The sequence below is a fragment of the Eretmochelys imbricata genome, chromosome 7 (assembly GCF_965152235.1).
Source record: "Eretmochelys imbricata isolate rEreImb1 chromosome 7, rEreImb1.hap1, whole genome shotgun sequence".
In the NCBI taxonomy this organism is placed as follows: domain Eukaryota; kingdom Metazoa; phylum Chordata; order Testudines; family Cheloniidae; genus Eretmochelys; species Eretmochelys imbricata.
The window spans coordinates 123,908,914-123,925,640 of record NC_135578.1 but is presented as its reverse complement, the minus strand read 5'-3'; the positions used below and the strand labels follow the sequence as shown (position 1 = coordinate 123,925,640).

Sequence of the window (16,727 nt, the reverse complement as noted above, 5' to 3'; positions counted from 1 at the left end):
CCTCCTCGGCCAGGAGCTGAGGGGCCGGGCAGGATGGTCCCGTGGGCTGTAGTTTGTCCACCTCTGATTTAAACCATCTCTAATGAAGAGGCATTGGGAGGGATGAGACCTTCACAGTGTACAAATTATCCCCCATCTGCCGATTCTGGGGGTTCCTGCACCTTCCTCTAAGAATCTGGTGCTGGTCACCATTACCAGAAACAGGACACTGGACTAGATGGACCCTGGGTCTGACCCAGGCCAGCAATTCCTAAGTTTGGACCAAGAAGGAGGATACGCTGGGGCATGCAGCCTCTGAAGGTTGCAATTTTGTCTTAAAGAGGAAGAATTTGTAGCACTTCTTGAGTTCCTTTCAGTGTTTTTCCCGGGAATTGAAATTAGGGGTGTGTGTTCAAATTTACAAGTGGGGGGTGGGTGTCAGGGCCGATGAGGGGTGAGACCCTGAGGGTGAAGCTGGGCTGTATGGCACCATAGTAAAAACTGAAAAATATTTCATGACCATTTTATTAGATTTTAAAATCATCACACAAATTAAAGTTGACTACTCAAGCCTTCTATGAAGCACGACATCTACATCCTTCTTGGTTTCTTGTTATAATTTTGCACAACTCTGTTAATGAACTTCTTGAACGCAATGTGTTCATCTTTGGTGGCTTCTCCTGTGTCCGGTACTTCCATTCCTTCAACCGATATGCTCATTAGTTCATTCCCATGATCAGGCAGAAGGCCTCTTCTCTCCGAACACAGCATTCTATTCCATGATGAAAAAGGACGCTCGACTGTAGCTGTTGTGACTGGGAGTAGCAAGAAATGAATTCCTACTTCTTTCAGCCCACGAAACGTAGCACAAAGATTGGGTCGAGCCTCTCGTGATGATAAAAAAGAAGTTGAAGTCAAATCTCCATTCATTCGTCATATGATATTCCACTGTGTGTTCTAATTCTCCGTTCTGTCCTGAGCACATGGCAGCCCCAGGGCCGGTAGTGCCGCACTCCACTCAGCTGTCGGTGTTTTATAGGACAGGGATCTGTAAAAGCTACATAGAGGCTGAGTGGAATCTAGAAGTTGCTGTTGTCGATTTTTAAGAATCAAGTCTGTGTACTTTTTCGGTTGTCTTAACAAACACTTCTTGTCCTCTTCACTTAACGATTCTGTATAAATACCTTCATTAGTCAACTTCTGGACTGAAGTCTTTGCTTCTTCCAGTACTTTTTCAATGGATAGCTCTCTGGTTGATCCAAGTGTAGCTTCTATTGCTGGACAAAGATCTACTTCGGTTGTAGCAGATGCCTGGAAGACATTGTTTAATGACCGAAGTGGTTTCAACAGTAGACTTACAAGAGAGAGAATGGCGATAGTCTTCTGTAAATTTAGTAGCAGAAGTAATCCACCAGCCTCACTATTTAGATCCATCCCATCTTGGTAGATACTTTCCAAAGCCAATAATAATGGCTGGAGTAATTTTAAGACAACAGCCAAGGATCGCTCATGAGAAAGCCAGAGGGTTTTCCCAGGTTAGACTAATTTGAACTTCAGTCCCAGTGTATCTTCTATATTGTCCAAGATATTCAGTCTTTTTGGACTCTTGCTGAAAAAAGAATATAATGAAGACATCAAATGTATAGCTTTTTTAATGTCTTTTGAAGAGTCCGCAGCTCGTACTAGCGCTAGTTGGAGTAGATGGCCTCTGCAGTATGTATAGGAGAGACTAGGGTTACGCTTTTCTCTGAGCAAAGCTTGTGCTCCACCATGTCTTCCAGAGAAGTTTGCAGCTCCATCAAATGCACAAGCAGCCATCTGTTTGGGGGCCCACTGACGAGCATTTAACTCTTCTAAGATGTGGGTTGTCACAGCTGCAGCCAATCTGTCCTCTATAACTTGAACATCTAGAAATGCATCTACTGGCCTACCGCTGACATCAAGATAATGTACACAATGACTTAATACTTGATGACCATTTGCACTGGTGCAATCATCAGCTATGTATGCAAATTTTTGAACGTGGTCAGAGAGGTCTTCACTTTTTCTACTGTTGAGCCTTTCACTGTTGCACCACATGCATCTAGCCAGTCAGCTGAGTTTCTTGCAGAAAGGCAGTGAGCATTTGCTGGTCTTGTTCGGAACCAGTGTTCATCTTCAGGATGAACACGTGTCAATGCACTTAACATTGGCCTCCAGTTTGCCAGTGTGTGGTATCTCTTGCCTAAACGGAAAGTAGGATGCCACGGCCATGATTGTTCGCATGTGTTGTGTCTCCAGCATTCTCAACAGCCTCATTAACACTCACCGGTGTTGTCCTTGGTCAGTGGGGACTCAGAGTTCAGAGGTGCTTTCACCTGAGTTCACCTCCCAGGTGGGGGGCAAGAAGGCACCTTGCTCGTTCCTCCAGCTGCTCACGGTTCGCTCTGGCCTCTGTTGTTCGTTGTGCCACCGTTCACTCCATCGCTCTGTGGCCAATGGCCCTGCGCCGTCACCTTCGGCTGCCACCTCCACTGTGACCTCAGCCAGTTGGTCTCTTGAGGTTCCACCGGCTGTCAGTGATTTCAGCTGAACTCTCAGTGGGGAACCTCGCTGCGAGTGCAGACTGGGCCGTCTCTGCCACAGAAACACTGTCCCACAGCCGGTCTGAGCACTTAGACCTGATTCTCAGTGATTTCAGCTGTAGTGGTCACTTAGCAGAACAAAAGACTCTCTATGGAGCCTAATCAGCTCTGTCTTTAAACAGTGGAGAGGGGCAGGTCAAACAGTACTTGTGACTCAGGCAGACCATCAAGGCTAAGTACGGTTCTACTGCCCTTTACTCCTACAATAAGAATAACAACATTTCTTTCCCCCCCCAACCCCCCCCAACCCCCCCCGGTTCAAGTGATTTGTAACCCAGCCCCAGCCAAAATCTATCACTTGGGCAACACAGCTCTATTTGATGGATACCTGGGTAGATGAGGTTTGAATGTAAATATAGTCTGGTCCTGAAGCCTTTCCCCCCAGCCCCCAGCTCATCACTGGCTGTCAGGGAGAGCTCGTTTAGACTTTGCTTACAAATCATCATTTGAAATTATTAGGTTGGCCCACATCACCGAAATGAATGCACTGACATTGTCACAAACAGCTGTAGAAGGAAGCTAGTCTATGTTCCTACTTTTCAAATCTGTGATACCTTTTCAGATACACGTATTTTATCATACACTGTGTATGCTTTTAAAGTGTGTATTAATGTTTCAATTTCAATTCACATTTCCAAACAATTACTAAACTGGCAACACTGTGTGTAACTAGTTCACAAAACTGGGGGGAGTGGGGTTGGGGAAATACAGGGGGAGTAAACACCCCCATGGGGGGGTGTAGGGAAATCCCAGGTTCCTTTTCTGACACCCCTGGCTTGCAAAATTTGGGATGGTCACGAAATGGCTGCGTTGCTTTGGCATGTACTCTCCTGCCCCCAGGAGTTCTCAGGGAAAGAGGAGACTGGCCTGGCATTTCAACACAACCCACCCTGTGTCATTCAAGGAATGAATCAGCTGTGATCTCAGAGGAGGGAAGGGTGCTGGCGGGTTGCCAGTCTGCTAGGAGGGAGGGAGAGAGTTCCTGTAAACCTGCTATTGAGTGGGAAGAAGGAATTCTGGAGTTTCATCCTCTGAGCAGTGAAGGAAGTGGTGGTGACCCAGACCTTTCTGACCTCACCTTCGGCCTCTGGGCCAAAACTGTCCCCAGCAGGGCTTCTTTCTCCCATTGCCTTCAGGTTTCTGCCTCAGGCTGTTGATTTTTTGTTAACGATTGTTAGTGCCCAGTATAGCTTATGGGGGTGGGGAGAGAGACGGGGGATGGGATGCTCTCTTATTACTGCATCATTAACTCCTGTGAACTGCATGGCTGGTTGCTACACACTAGCCTGGCTGCAGGGCAGGGATGGCTGCCTGTGTGAAGGTTTGCGGATCAGTGCTGAGTCTTGCACCGTGTTGCAGTAGACGCGCTGACAGACTGTGCACTGGCTTGAGAAATGACAGAAATTCTGACTATACCCCTGATCCTGCTACAGGGTCTGCAGTGAGTCAGGAGTCCTGGGCTTCAGAGTAGCAGCCGTGTTAGTCTCTATCCGCAAAAAGAACAGGAGGACTTGTGGCACCTTAGAGACTAACCAATTTATTTGAGCATGAGTGAAAAATACAGTGGGGAGATTTATATACACAGAGAGCATGAAACAATGGGTGTTCACCAGACACACTGTAACCAGAGTGATCACTTAAGGTGCGCTATTACCAGCAGGAGAGTAGGGGTGGTGGGGAACCTTTTGTAGTGATAATCAAGGTGAGCCATTTCCAGCAGTTGACAAGAACGTCTGAGGAACAGTCGGGGTAGGGGGGGAATAAACCTGGGGAAATAGTTTTACTTTGTGTAATGACCCATCTACTCCCAGTCTCTATTCAAGCCTAAGTTAATTGTATCCAGTTTGCAAATTAATTCCAATTTATCAGTCTCTCATTGGAGTGTGTTTCTGAAGTTTTTTGTTGAAGAATTGCAACTTTTAGGTCTGTAATCGAGTGAGCAAAGAGATTGAAGTGTTCTCCGACTGGTTTTTGAATGTTATAATTCTTGACATCTGATTTGTGTCCATTTATTCTTTTACGTAGAGACTGTCCAGTTTGGCCAATGTACATGGCAGAGGGGCATTGCTGGCACATGATGGCGTAGATCACATTGGTAGATGCGCAGGTGAACGAGCCTCTGATAGTGTGGCTGATGTGATTAGGCCCTGTGATGGTGTCCCCTGAATAGATATGTGGACACAGTTTGCAAAGGGCTTTGTTGCAAGGATAGGTTCCTGGGTTAGCGGTTCTGTTGTGTGGTGTGTGGATGCTGGTGAGTATTTGTTTCAGGTTGGGGAGCTGTCTGTAAGCGAGGACTGGCCTGTCTCCCAAGATCTGTGAGAGTGATGGGTCGTCCTTCAGGATAGGCTGTAGATCTTTGATGATGCATTGGAGAGGTTTTAGTTGGGGGCTGAAGTGGCATTCTGTTATTTTCTTTGTTGGGCCTGTCCTGTAGTAGGTGACTTCTGGGTACTCTTCTGGCTCTGTCAATCTGTTTCTTCACTTCAGCAGGTGGGTATTGTAGTTGTAAGAATGCTTGATAGAGATCTTGTAGGTGTTTGTCTCTGTCTGATGGGTTGGAGCAAATGCGGTTGTATCGAAGAGCTTGGCCGTAGACAATGGATCGTGTGATGTGGTCTGGAGGCATGTAGGTAGGAATAGCAGTCAGTAGGTTTCTGGTATAGGGTGGTGTTTATGTGACCATCGCTTATTAACACCATAGTGTCCAGGAAGTGGATCTCTTGTGTGGACTGGTCCAGGCTGAGGTTGATGGTGGGATGGAAATTGTTGAAATCATGGTGGAATTCCTCAAGGGCTTCTTTTCCATGGGTCCAGATGATGAAGATGTCATCAATATAGCGCAAGTAGAGTAGGGGTGTTAGGGGACGAGAGCTGAGGAAGCGTTGTTCTAAGTCAGCCATAAAAATGTTGGCATACTGTGGGGCCATGCGGGTACCCATAGCAGTGCCGCTGATCTGAAGGTATACATTGTCTCCAAATGTGGAGTAGTTATGGGTGAGGACAAAGTCACAAAGTTCAGCCACCAGGTTAGCCGTGACATTATCAGGGATAGTGTTCTTGACGGCTTGTAGTCCATCTTTGTGTGGAATGTTGGTGTCGAGGGCTTCTACATCCATAGTGGCCAGGATGGTGTTATCAGGAAGATCACCGATGGATTGTAGTTTCCTCAGGAAGTCAGTGGTGTCTCGAAGGTAGCTGGGAGTGCTGGTAGTGTAGGGCCTGAGGAGGGAGTCTATATAGCCAGACAATCCTGCTGTCAGGGTGCCAATGCCTGAGATGATGGGGCGCCCAGGAGTTCCAGGTTTATGGATCTTGGGTAGTAGATAGAATATCCCAGGTCGGGGTTCCAGGGGTGTGTCTGTGCAGATTTGTTCTTGTGCTTTTTCAGGGAGTTTCTTGAGCAAATGCTGTAGTTTCTTTTGGTAACTCTCAGTGGGATCAGAGGGTAATGGCTTGTAGAAAGTGGTGTTGGAGAGCTGCTGAGCAGCCTCTTGTTCATATTCCGACCTATTCATGATGACAACAGCACCTCCTTTGTCAGCCTTTTTGATTATGATGTCAGAGTTGTTTCTGAGGCTGTGGATGGCATTGCGTTCCGCATGGCTGAGGTTATGGGGCAAGGGATGCTGCTTTTCCATGATTTCAGCCCGTGCATGTCGGCGGAAGCACTCTATGTAGAAGTCCAGTCTGTTGTTTCGACTGGGAGTGGATGGGTCATTACACAAAGTAAAACTATTTCCCCATGTTTATTCCCCGCCACCCCGACTGTTCCTCAGATGTTCTTGTCAACTGCTGAAAATGGCTCACCTTGATTATCACTACAAAAGGTTCCCCACCACCCCCCCGCTCTCCTGCTGGTAATAGCTCACCTTAAGTGATCACTCTGGTTACAGTGTGTCTGGTAACACCCATTGTTTCATGTTCTGTGTGTATATAAATCTCCCCACTGTATTTTCCACTGAATGCATCCCATGAAGTGAGCTGTAGCTCACGAAAGCTCATGCTCAAATAAATTCGTTAGTCTCTAAGGTGCCACAAGTCCTCCTGTTCTTTTTGAGTCCTGGGCTCTGTCTCTTGGAGGGGAGTGGGGTTTAGTGGTTAGAGCAGGCGGGGGCTGGGAGCCAGGACTCCTGGGTTTTCTCCCCGGCTCGGGGAGGGGAGTCTAATGGTTAGAGCAGGGGGCTGGGAGCCAGGACTCCTGGGTTCTCTCCCCGGCTCGGGGAGGGGAGTCTAATGGTTAGAGCAGGGGGCTGGGAGCCAGGACTCCTGGGTTCCATTCCTGGTTCACCACCAACCTGCTCCGTGCCCGCCCGGCCTGACAGCAGCAGGGGCGGCCCCTGGGTATCTAGGACGGCCCCCGAGCTGCTGTTGCAATGGTGCGGGGCAGCCAACCCCCGCACCAAGATGGACGAGCGCTAGGACCTGGCGGGACGCGGGAGGAGGCGGGACTGACGGGCTCCGCAAAGCGCACGCGCAGTGGGGTGGTGAGGCAGGTCGCGCCTGCGCGTGGCGGGCTGTGAGCCGCTCGCCCTCAGGTAAGTGCCGGGGGGTCCCGGCGTCTCCTTGGCCCCTCGGCCCCGCCCCCGCCCGCTCGACCCCCGTCGCCATGGCGCCGCGGGGGCCCCGCCCCCCAGGGCCGCCCTGAGCCGGGGCCCTGCAGCTCGGGGGGAGGCGGTGTCTGCTACTGGGGGGCCCGGGGGAGGTGCCTTGGGGGGAGGGGTCTGGTGGCTCTGCCCCGTCTGCGGGGGGGGGTGTCTTGGGGGAGGGGTCTGGGGGCTCTGCCCCGTTGGCCGGGAGGGGTCTGGGGGCTCTGCCTCGCCGAGGGGGGATTGGTTGGCCGAGAGCGGTCTGGGGGCTCTGCCCCGTCTGGGGGGGGGGTGTCTTGGGGGAGGGGTCTGGGGGCTCTGCCCCGTTGGCCGGGAGGGGTCTGGGGCTCTGCCCCGTTGGCCGGGAGGGGTCTGGGGCTCTGCCCCGTTGGGGGGGGGGGTTGGCCGGGAGGGGTCTGGGGGCTCTGCCCCGTTGGTGGGGGGTTGGCCGGGAGGGGTCTGGGGGCTCTGCCCCGTCTGTGCGGTTGGTTGGCCGGGAGGGGTCTGGGGCTCTGCCCCGTTGGTGGGGGGTGGGGGGGGTTGGCCGGGAGGGGTCTGGGGTTCTGCCCCGTTGGTGGGGGGTGGGGTTGGCCGGGAGGGGTCTGGGGGCTCTGCTGCCCCGTTGGTGGGGGGTGGGGTTGGCCGGGAGGGGTCTGGGGGCTCTGCTGCCCCGTTGGTGGGGGGTGGGGTTGGCCGGGAGGGGTCTGGGGGCTCTGCTGCCCCGTTGGTGGGGGGTGGGGTTGGCCGGGAGGGGTCTGGGGGCTCTGCTGCCCCGTTGGTGGGGGGTGGGGTTGGCCGGGAGGGGTCTGGGAGCTCTGCTGCCCCGTTGGTGGGGGGTGGGGTTGGCCGGGAGGGGTCTGGGGGTTCTGCCCCGTTGGTGGGGGGTGGGGTTGGCCGGGAAGGGTCTGGGGTTCTGCCCCGTTGGTGGGGGGTGGGGTTGGCCGGGAAGGGTCTGGGGTTCTGCCCCGTTGGTGGGGGGTTGGCCGGGAGGGGTCTGGGGCTCTGCCCCGTCTGTGCGGTTGGTTGGCCGGGAGGGGTCTGGGGGCTCTGCCCCGTTGGTGGGGGGTGGGGTTGGCCGGGAGGGGTCTGGGGGCTCTGCCCCGTTGGTGGGGGGTGGGGTTGGCCGGGAGGGGTCTGGGGGCTCTGCCCCGTTGGTGGGGGGTTGGCCGGGAGGGGTCTGGGGTTCTGCCCCATTGGTGGGGGGTTGGCCGGGAGGGGTCTGGGGCTCTGCCCCGTCTGTGCGGTTGGTTGGCCGGGAGGGGTCTGGGGGCTCTGCCCCGTTGGTGGGGGGTGGGGTTGGCCGGGAGGGGTCTGGGGGCTCTGCCCCGTTGGTGGGGGGTGGGGTTGGCCGGGAGGGGTCTGGGGGCTCTGCCCCGTTGGTGGGGGGTTGGCCGGGAGGGGTCTGGGGTTCTGCCCCATTGGTGGGGGGTTGGCCGGGAGGGGTCTGGGGGCTCTGCCCCGTCTGTGCGGTTGGTTGGCCGGGAGGGGTCTGGGGGCTCTGCCCCGTCGGTGGGGGGGGTTGGCCGGGAGGGGTCTGGGGGCTCTGCCCCGTCGGTCGGGGTCGTTGGCCGGGAGGGGTCTGGGGCTCTGCCCCGTTGGTGGTGGTGGGGGGGGGTTGGCCGGGAGGGGTCTGGGGGCTCTGCCCCGTCGGTTGGGGACTCTGTCATGCACAGTTGGGGGGAGGCTCCTGGATACAACTCTCATCCCTCTGGGTCTGTGCCCGTCACAGGCTGTGGGTACCCAGCACGGCCTGAGCCGGAGCGACCCGCCCTTACTGCGGCGATTACGCTGTGCACTGGACATGCCAGGACGCAGAGCTCCATTCCCGGGAGCTCCATCACAGTAGGGTCCCCGTGGGTGTATTCTCCCCTGGGACTGCATGAGTGTGAGGGTTCACCCCATGTGGGTCCCGGGAGTGTACCGTCCTGTTGGGTTGCTGCCGGAGGCCAGGGTTCACCCCAGTTGGATTCCTGCGGGTGGACCACTGCCGTTGGCAGATGTTATTTGAGGATATTAAGTGACAAATCTGAGGAACTGTCCCAGATTGAGGTGTCATTAGAGGAGCTTTTGGAACAAATTGATAAACTAAACAGTAATACGTCACCAGGACCAGATGGGATTCACCCAAGAGTTCTGAAGGAACTGAGATGTGAAACTGCAGAACTACTAACTGTAGCCTGTAACTGATCATTTAAATCAGCGTCTGTACCAGATGACTGGAGGAGAGCTAATGTGATGCCAATCTTTAAAAAGGGCTCCAGAGGAGACCCCGGCAATTACAGGCCAGTAAGCCTGACTTCAGTACCGGGCAAACTGGCTGAAACTGTAGTAAAGAACAAAATTGTCAGACACATAGATAGATGAACATAATTTGTTGGGGACGAGTCAACATGGTTTTTGTAAAGGGAACTCATGCCCCTGTCCACCCCGGCCCGGAGCCCCTTGCTCCCTGCCCCGCCCACTGGGCCCTGGTGTTTTTATAGCATGTTGAGGGAGGCCTCAGCAAGAAAAAGGTGGAGAACCCTGCCCCAGGGTCTGTGCTGGGCTCAGTCCTATTCAGCATATTCATAAATGACCTGGAAACTGGAGTAAACAGTGAGGTGGCAAAATCAGCAGATGGTACAAAACTACTCAAGGTAGTTAAGTCCCAGGCAGACTGCGAAGAGCTACAAAGGGATCTCACAAACCTGGGTGCGTGGGCCACAAAATGGCAGATGAAATTCAGTGTTGATAAATGCAAAGTAATGCACATTGGAAAACATCATCCCAACTCTACATATAAAATGATGAGTCTAAATTAGCTGTTACCACTCAAGAAAGATTTTGGAGTCATTGTGGGTAGTTCTCTGAAAACATCCACTCAGTGTGCAGCGGCCATCAAAAAAGCAAACAGAATGTTGGCATCATTAAGAAAAGGACAGATAATAAGACAGAAAATATCATATTGCCTCTATATAAATCCACGGTACGCCCACACCTTGAATAGTGTGTGCAGATGTGGTGCCCCATCTCAAAAAAGATATACTGGAATTGGAGAAGGTTCAGAAAAGGGCAACAAAAATGATTAGGGGTATGGAACGGCTTCCGTATGAGGAGAGATTTATGAGACTGGGGCTTTTCAGCTTGGAAAAGAGATGACTCGGGGGATATAATAAAGGTCTATAAAATCATGACTGATGTGGAGAAAGTAAATAAGGAGGTGTTATTTACTCCTCATAATACAAGAACTGGGGTCACCAAATGAAATTAATAGGCATCAGGTTTAAAACAAACAAAAGGAAGTATTTCTTCACATAATGCACAGTCAACCTGTGGAACTCTTTGCCAGAGGATGTTGTGAAGACTATAACAGGGTTCAAAAAAGAACTAGATAAATTGATGGAGAATAGGTCCATCAATGACTATTAGCCAAGATGGGCAGGGATGGTGTCCCTAGCCTCTGTTTGCCAGAAGCTGGGAATGAGTGACAGGGGATGGATCACTTGATGATTCCCTGTTCCGTTCATTCTCTCTGGGGTACCTGGCATTGACCACAGTTGGAAGACAGGATAGTGGGCTAGATGGACTTTGGTCTGATCCAGTATGGCTATTCTTATATCTGTCATTCACCTGATAGGTGTACGGACAGAAACTTAAAGTATGATAGATAGATTCCCCCCCAAGTTACATGGAGCTTGTAAAACAATTGATTTTTCCTATGCAGTATTGTATAGCAAATGTCCCATGGATGGAAGTGTTTTAATATGAGCGCTGTAATTCAGCAGTATTTGTAATACCGTATTTGGAAAAAAGTGACCTGTCCCAGACATGTGCTGGTGTTGCTGGTGGAGGGAGCTGTGCCAGAGCATCTCAGTGGCTTCTTCTAATGTGGCCCTGGCTGGTTCCTTAAAACTCGGTTAGCATAAAATATTAGTTTTACAGTATGTAGTCTCAGAGTAACAGCTGTGTTAGTCTGTATTCGCAAAAAGAAAAGGAGTACTTGTGGCACCTTAGAGACTAACCAATTTATTTGAGCATAAGCTTTCGTGAGCTACAGCTCACTTCATCGGATGCATACTGTGGAAAATACAGAAGATGTTTTTATACACACAGACCATGAAAAAATGGGTGTTTATCACTACAAAAGGTTCTCTCTCCCCCCACCCCACTCTCCTGCTGGTAATAGCTGATCTAAAGTGATCACTCTCCTTACAATGTGTATGATAATCAAGGTGGGCCATTTCCAGCACAAATCCAGGTTCCCCCCCCAGTCTGTTTTCCTCTAATCGCTGGTTGCTCCTTTCTTGGATTATTCACAAGATCACTACTGTGAATAGTGTGTTGGCTGTATTGCCATAGTGCCTATGGCAGTCAGGGATCAGGGCCCCTTTATGCTAGATGTTGTAAAGATAGAACACAAAGATGGTCCCTTTCCCAATGTCTTTACAAGAAGGCAAGAGACAATGGTGTGAATACAACAAACAAAGGGGGGAGGGAAGGAGCACACAGTAAGAAGATTAAGATCAGGGTGATCGGCAGTAGTCACAGCACACCAGCTGTTTAGGGTGTTGTAGGCATCATGGCAGAGGACTGTTTTAAGGAGGGATTTGAAAGAGGACAAAGAAATGGGTTTATAGATGTTAATGGATGCTCCTTCCATACAGAAGGGGCAGCGTGGGAGAAAGAGCAAAAGGTACTCATGGGAAATTTGACAAATAGACAATCAAGACTGACTTCATTGCCTGATCAGGGGGTGGGAGTTGTCCTCTTGATAGCCTGTGAGAGGTAGCAGCTTGGGCTGGGATAGCCTGTGTGGGTCCTGAAAAGTAAAGACCACTACTTAGTGCTTGATGCACTGGAGAAGGGGGAGCCAGCAAAGGGATGCGAAGAGTGGGACAATGTGGCTGTGGTGATGATCTTTGCAGCAGCATTTTGAATGCATGTAGGTGGGCCTGGGTGACATTTGTCAAGTCCGGGGGGGGGGGGGGGGCAGCTGCAGCGGTTGATGTGCGGGACAATGAGGGCCTTGCTGAGCATTTGATCTGTTCTAACACAGAGGAAGGGCTGGATCTTACAGCAGTTGTGCAGGAAGAAATGGCTTAAATTCCTGTGTCTAGTAGGAATATTTTTCTTTAAATGGTGCTTTTTGTAGTGGGGTGTGATGGGAGGAAGTATAGCTGCATCTACACTAGTTGATTTGTTTTTCAGCAACGGTGTGAACTCCAGGTTCGGCCAGATGGGCATTTTACCACAGCTTTGAGGGCGTTAGAGGATATATTGGTGGTAATGCATGCTGACTCATATCCAGCTTCTCGTCCACTGTCACCCCTAGGTCCTTTTCCGCAGAACTGCTGCCTAGCCATTCGGTCCCTAGTCTGTAGCGGTGCATTGGATTCTTCCATCCTAAGTGCAGGACCCTGCACTTATCCTTATTGAACCTCATCAGATTTCTTTTGGCCCAATCCTCCAATTTGTCTAGGTCCTTCTGTATCCTATCCCTGCCCTCCAGCGTATCTACCACTCCTCCCAGTTTAGTGTCATCCGCAAATTTGCTGAGAGTGCAATCCACACCATCCTCCAGATCATTTATGAAGATATTGAACAAAACCGGCCCCAGGACCGACCCCTGGGGCACTCCACTTGACACCGGCTGCCAACTAGACATGGAGCCATTGATCACTACCCGTTGAGCCCGACAATCTAGCCAGCTTTCTACCCACCTTATAGTGCATTCATCCAGCCCATACTTCCTTAACTTGCTGACAAAAATACTGTGGGAGACCGTGTCAAAAGCTTTGCTAAAGTCAAGAAACAATACATCCACTGCTTTCCCTTCATCCACAGAACCAGTAATCTCATCATAAAAGGCGATTAGATTAGTCAGGCATGACCTTCCCTTGGTGAATCCATGCTGGCTGTTCCTGATCACTTTCCTCTCATGCAAGTGCTTCAGGATTGATTCTTTGGGGACCTGCTCCATGATTTTTCCAGGGACTGAGGTGAGGCTGACTGGCCTGTAGTTCCCAGGATCCTCCTTCTTCCCTTTTTTAAAGATTGGCACTACATTAGCCTTTTTCCAGTCATCCGGGACTTCCCCGGTTCGCCACGAGTTTTCAAAGATAATGGCCAATGGCTCTGCAATCACAGCCGCCAATTCCTTCAGCACTCTCGGATGCAACTCGTCCGGCCCCATGGACTTGTGCACGTCCAGCTTTTCTAAATAGTCCCTAACCACCTCTATCTCCACAGAGGGCTGGCCATCTCTTCCCCATTTTGTGATGCCCAGCGCAGCAGTCTGGGAGCTGACCTTGTTAGTGAAAACAGAGGCAAAAAAAGCATTGAGTACATTAGCTTTTTCCACATCCTCTGTCACTAGGTTGCCTCCCTCATTCAGTAAGGGGCCCACACTTTCCTTGGCTTTCTTCTTGTTGCCAACATACCTGAAAAAACCTTTCTTGTTACTCTTGACATCTCTCGCTAGCTGCAGCTCCAGGTGCGATTTGGCCCTCCTGATTTCATTCCTACATGCCCGAGCAATATTTTTATACTCTTCCCTGGTCATATGTCCAACCTTCCACTTCTTGTAAGCTTCTTTTTTATGTTTAAGATCTGCTAGGATTTCACCATTAAGCCAAGCTGGTCGCCTGCCATATTTACTATTCTTTCGACTCATTGGGATGGTTTGTCCCTGTAACCTCAACAGGGATTCCTTGAAATACAGCCAGCTCTCCTGGACTCCTTTCCCCTTCAAGTTAGTCCCCCAGGGGATCCTGGCCATCCGTTCCCTGAGGGAGTCGAAGTCTGCTTTCCTGAAGTCCAGGGTCCGTATCCTGCTGCTTACCTTTCTTCCCTGCGTCAGGATCCTGAACTCAACCAACTCATGGTCACTGCCTCCCAGACTTTAGAAAGATGCAGGGATGTGAGGTGGAGAAGATGGCAGGGTTCAGTAAGATTGGAGCTAGCAGAGTATAGAGCACAAAGGGCTTGTGGTGGGAAACCAGGGCAGAGGGGAAGGTATAGAGCCTGGGATGTGAGGTACAGATTTTGAACCAGATGTGGAAGAAGAGCAGAATCCCTCCACTGGCATCAGGTCTGAGGAGATGCATCCGTAGTGTTAGCTTACAACGCTTGTTTTACATTCTGACCGAGGGATCCATATCTGACCTCCTGTTTGGAGGAATACCTATTTTTCCTTATGAACATAAGAATGGCCATACTGGGTCAGACCAAAGGTCCATCCAGCTCAGTATCCTGTCTGACGACAGTGGCCAATGCCAGGTTCCCCAGAGGGAGTGAACTTAACAGGTAGTGATCTAGTGATCTCTCTCCTGCCATCCATCTCCACCCTCTGACAAACAGAGGCTAGGGACAGCATTCCTTACCCATCCTGGCTGATAGCCATTAATGGACTTAGCCTCCATGAATTTACCTTGATACAGACTTAAAACCATATATTTAGTTTTTAAACGTAATGCCTTATATAGTGGCTGTACATACATTTCACAACAATATTAATGATCATTGTGACCCCAACTTCCATTTAAGACGTCACATGATGTTCTTTGATAAACTGGAATGTACAAACTAGAATCAAGATGTTCCCGTAGCCCTCTTGCCAGTAGGCATTTAGGGTGTTCTTGGGTCACAGTCAGCCAGGTTTAATCTCCCTCCATTAAAATCTGTGTCCAGTTTCCCACCTCTAGTGACCCAGGTGACCTCAGTCTTAGTCATGTTCATTTCCATCCCAGGCCAGCTTTCCTATTTCCTCTGACTTCTTTTGAGGATGTCTTTATTACTATGTTGTCTCCATATAGCAGCTGCTCACCTTTTCTCATTGGTGGCTTCCTGCTGATATAGTCCATCAGTATGATAAACTGCAGTTGACTCCTGGTCCAGTCCAGCTTTCGTCTCAGTGGGACTTGTTATCATTGCCAAGCAGGTTTGGATCACTGTTTTAGGTGAACTGTACAGGTCCTTCACCATAGTTGTTAAATCTTCAGACACTCCATATTTCCTCAGCTAGTGTGCGCGTCCTTCTGTCCACTTTTGCACTGGCAAGAGCGTATGGCGTCCCTGACATGCAGCACACGGAGCCTTTCCCCAGTTATGCTAAGTACATGCCCACTCTCTCCCCATCTGCTTGCTGTAGACCTTCTGAAACACCAACAGGAGGTATTGGTGTGTCACTGCCCAGCACCAAACTTCATTTAACCTATGGATGGGGATTTGAGATTGGAGTTTTCCTTCTCCTAGGTAGGCTGCTGTCCTGGGCTAAAGGGCCCCACCTGCCTATCTGCATAGCAATATTAGTGTCGGTACTGTATTTTGAAGATGTACGTGCTTATTAGTTTCAGAGTAGCAGCTGTGTTAGTCTGTATTCACAAAAAGAAAAGGAGTCGTTGTGGCACCTTAGAGACTAACCCATTTATTTTGAAGTGAGCTGTAGCTCACGAAAGCTCATGCTCAAATAAATGGGTTAGTCTCTAAGGTGCCACAAGTCCTCCTTTTCTTTTTGTGCTTATTAGTATGAAAGTTACTTCCATTGCACACCTGCTTTTTAAGTACACTTATTTCTCATGCTTGCTCTTAGCCAAGACAGCAGGTTAAAATTCCTTTCTGACTTTTTGGAGAGATACCACCTTCATCTGAAGTATGGTTCCTCTCTGAAAAGCATCTATGTAAAAATGGCACCACCTTGCTCACCAGATGCGCTGGTGTTAGCGATAGAAATACATTTATCCTCTTTTTACTCCTGTTAGCCTGCAGAGGCCATGAGCTGCATTCTGTTCCTTTGTGTATCATCAACAGAATTGGTTACTGAATTCCAGCCAGCTACACCTGTGCAGACCCACTGAAGGCAATGGGATTCATTGATTCCAAGGCCAGAAGGGACCACTGTGGTCATCTAGTTCGACCTCCTGCTTAGCACAGGCCATAAAACTTCCCCACAATAATTCCTAGAGCAGATCTGTTAGAAAAACATCCAGTCTTGATTTTAAAAATTGTCATGGTGGATTCTCCATCGCTGGCCCTTGGTAAATTGTTCCGATGATTAATTACTGTCACTTAAAAATATACGCCTTATTTCTAGTCTGAATTTGTCTAGCTTCAGCTTTCAGCCATTGGATCGTATTAGACCTTTCTCTGCTAGACTGTAGAGCCCATTAGTAAATATTTGTTCCCCATGTTGATTCTTATAGATTGTAAGCATGTCACCCTTAATCTTCTCTTTGTTAAGCTAAATAGATAGACTCAAAGAGATAAGTCTCTGTAAAGTATGTTTTCTAATCCTTTAATCATTCTCTTGGCTCTTCTCTGATCCCTCTCCAGTTTATCAACATCCTTCTTGCACTCTGGGCATCAGAACTGGACACAGGATCCAAGCAGTGGTTGCACCAGTGCCAAATAGAGGTAAAATCACCTCTCTGCTCCTACTTGAGATTCTCCTGTTTATGCATCCCAGGATCGCATTAGCTCTTTTGGCCACAGCATCACACTGGGAGCTCCTGTTCAGCTGATTCTCCACCAGGACCCCAAAATCTTTTTTCAGGGTCAC

At 50.1% G+C, this 16,727-nt stretch overlaps 1 protein-coding gene across 2 annotated transcripts in view; it reads left to right on the top strand.

The window, feature by feature from the left end:
* The first annotated feature begins 7,097 nt into the window (after positions 1-7,097).
* ARMH3 (armadillo like helical domain containing 3) overlaps positions 7,098-16,727 on the top strand; it is a 179,975-nt gene continuing 170,345 nt past the window's right edge. The window contains exon 1 of one of the 2 annotated variants that reach the window (XM_077823332.1): positions 7,098-7,141. The gene's annotated coding sequence lies outside the window, so the exon portion shown is untranslated. Of the gene's footprint in view, positions 7,142-16,527; positions 16,583-16,727 lie in introns of those variants that run through there. The other variant, XM_077823333.1, reaches the window with a different exon arrangement.